Below are 3,641 nucleotides of genomic sequence, written 5' to 3' on the forward strand. Positions count from 1 at the left end.
TAAAGAAACAGGATACAAAACATTTAGGTACTTGAATTATCTAGTCAACTATAAGCCCAAAATTCAAAATCGGTTGTCTATAGCTGCCACGTATGGCCTGCTGCTTTTGTAGTCAAGATTTTCAGAATAAAAAGAAAAAATTTATGCCTAGCTCACTTATTATAGTTCTTAAAACCAGAAACAATTTTCACCCAGTTTTCAACAAAGAACCACTGAATGGCTCTCTAGATATGTTATTCTGACATTTATGAACTTATGCTTTGTGGTACAGAAAATGACAATGTACAAGGAAAGGGTATCAGGGGCCCAGGATATTAGTTGGTGGGGATGGTAAATAGAAAGAAAAAAAAATCACAAAATGGCTGATATAAAATATTCGGAAAAAGTATATCTCTGTTTCCTCTGAACTTGTCTCATTCTTTCCATAAATATTCTTCCCTAAACTATATTATCTAAATGTCACAGGTAGAATCTGTTCAGTTGTGTGCATATTCCTTCTCGTAGAAAGTTGGAGATGGGCATATTGAAAGCCTGCCTGGGTTCTAGTTTAAAGAGAGAAATTGGTAGAACCATAAAAATCACGTTCTCATATACCCTCAAGCTCTGGTTGTGGAAGAAAAGTCAATGCATGGGATATGTGTTATTTATAGCTAAGAGAAAAGTATCTCAAAATGAAATGACTTAAAATAACACATTTTCTCATGGTTTCTGTCATTCAGAAATAAAAGGATGGCTTGGCTAGGATCTGCCTCAGGACCTCCAACAGGTAAAGTCAAGGTGTCAGCTGGTGCTGGGGAAATCTCAAGGCTTTGGTCTGGCTATACAAGCATTTAGGTAAGAGAATAAGTCTCTTGCTACTATATATGCCTACCCTAGGACTAAGTGTTAGAATCACTATGCAGTGCTCTGATATACAAGATTATTGAGGACATCAGACTAAGCTACGCTTCTGTAAAAAGCAGGGTCACTGCTAAAACAGGGGGACATGGTAGGGGGGCTGATTCCAGAATCAATTTTGAGGAACAGTCAGGAAAATCTCATTCTGAAGACAGATCTTTGCCGATAGAAAAGAAAACTCTCTAGCTGGGCCTAGAGTTCAGAGGAGTGACCTTGGCCTTAGACAAACTGAGACACAAGACAAGGAAGCAAGTCCCGAGTGACAGAATAGTGACCAAGATAGGTCATAAGTCAAAACAAAAGCCCTATTGAAAGATTTCGAGCAGAAAGTCAGAGTAAGGCAGCACAGCAGTGTGTGACCTATATTGCTGGCTGCCTCAATTTCCCAACAAAGGATAGGTCTGATCTCAGAGTCTGAACAGGGCAGAGGCTGTGGCCAGGAATCAAATATGAGCAAACATGGATCCAGGGACAGAACTCAGGGTTCACAGTGCCATCTCCCAGCCTTCTTCCCCACAATGACACAGCAATAGGGTTTCTGTCTGCTCAGCTGAAGCTGCCAAGCAGAAAGGGCATTAGGGAAGGATGAAGTAGTCAGAGTAAGGGGGCCACTGTCATTGGCCTGGAACACTGAGCCTGCACTGAGGTATGTGAGAGTGGAGAGGAGGAGAGTTACATGTATTTGTTTATTTCTTCATGGTAACTTACAAACTTAGCCAAATATAGATAACAATGAAGTGTAGGAAAACTTTCTTAATTTCTTGACTCAGAGTTCTTACTAAACGTATGGGTCAGATGAAGGCGGGTAGAGGCAGAATCCAAGGTTCCACCTCACAGTTCTCAAACACTACTCCCCTTGTGCCCTTCCACACAGAAAGAGCTCCCGGAGGTCATTAAGATGTGTTTGTTCTATTACTCAGTAGCTTCTGAAAGGACAGAAATGGAAGCCAAATGTGCTTCATGTGCCCTAACCTCAGAAAAGCTGAGCACACCTGGGGATACTTGGTCAGCATTTATGATAGGTTGATTAATTCTTCTACTTCTATCCTTTCCTTAGTCCCCTCTTCCACTCCACTCTTCATTGATTCCCATGAAGGATATGGTGGAAGTTCTCCAGGGCTGAAGATAATGCTACAATTCCAAGTGGGGTACGTGCATCTAATGGCCTTGAGGTAGGCCGAAGACATAAAGATGGGAAGGAAGGAGACAAGGAAAATCATAATTTTGAATATAAAAACTGCTTGTAAATAAGAATCAAATGTAAAATAGATAATGCGAAAAATGGGAAGAGGAATTGGGAGGAGTAGGGGCAAGATAAGAAGGGAAAGGAAAAAATATGAGAAAAGGCAAAAATGGAAAGAAAATATTTGTAAATAGGGAGGAGTGTAGGGGTGGAAGGGAGGGCAGAGAAATGGGGGGAAAATAAGAACCAAGGTGCATCATGTAAAGGTACAATTTCCCAATGACGAACGTCATCATATTGTATACCTAAAATGTACCAATAAACAATGAAAATGAATGAATAAATAAATAAATAAATAAATGAGCTTCAGGACACAAAACCAGTTTAAAATTCTTTTTTTCCTTTCCGAGTTATGATAAGCTGGTTCATTCCTTATACTTGCATATGGGCCTCAGCTATTCTTTTTTACTTGCAAAATGGAATTTTCCCCATCACTTGCCTAAAATGGGCTTTATACCCTTTCCTCTGAAGAGAAGGACCACAGACCACCGTCATTCATCTCCTCTTTCCACAGATCTACAGGTTTCTATCCAAAAGCCCCATAAAGCTACCCATGATTATGATTATCTAACTTCTCTCATGTTCACACTCCATTCCTGAATGGGTACTTTCCTAAATAAATCGTTTCCACACCTCTGTCTGAGGAGCCCTGAAAATTCTTTTTCCAAGACAGTAGCCAGCAAATTTATCTTACAGCTAAGGTGGGTTTAGGTTCCTTGTCTCTACTTTGGGACCCTCCTAGGACTCTGTCTGGTGACTGCCTGAAACCAAGATTCAGCAAAGAAAACACAGATGAGGAAACAGTAGGATTGGTCATGTATTTAGAAATAAATTTTCAAGAGTCTTTGTAGTTATCTGGTTCCAGTATATTAGTATGGATGATGGGGTCCAGGACAGGTTCACGACAAACAAAGAACTAGACATGGCAGAGCAGCAAAGTTTACTAAGGGCTAGTGTGCTCAGAGCAAGCAGGCTCACACCTGCAGAAGGAAAATGGCCCGAGTGCTGGGGGCATCAGGTGTAGGGGTTTAGGTGCCTCCTATTGGGGTCTTCTAGAACACGATTGACAGTGTGCTGAGTCGTGCCAGCTTCATCTGCTGTACATGTTCTTTCCCACAGTTCACTCTGTAATAATTGGATATGTGAGATGCAGTCCATATGCATGGACCCAGGTGAAGAAAAGTTATTGCAAGTCATGGTGACAGGCCAGGTCGGCAGGTGTCCTGGTTTGGAATTTGGGAATTTTCCAGGACAGGCTTGGAAGTTGGTGCTTTTCTCGTCTCTGCCTTCATATAGTATGACACAGGAAAAGGGTTGAGATTAGTCCTAGGACTTCTCAGGTTCAGATGATCAGCAAGTGGTCCAGCAGTGAGTAGAGGGAAACAACCCATAGCCCCAGTTGCAATATCTATCTCAAGTGTACGTTTCCTGTTGAGGCTTATTTACTTAGCAGTTAGCAAAGGACGATGTAATTAATTCTTTTTTTTTTTTTTTTTTTTCT

This window comes from Fukomys damarensis, unplaced genomic scaffold (assembly GCF_012274545.1).
Source record: "Fukomys damarensis isolate Sample0158 unplaced genomic scaffold, DMR_v1.0_HiC HiC_scaffold_16, whole genome shotgun sequence".
In the NCBI taxonomy this organism is placed as follows: domain Eukaryota; kingdom Metazoa; phylum Chordata; class Mammalia; order Rodentia; family Bathyergidae; genus Fukomys; species Fukomys damarensis.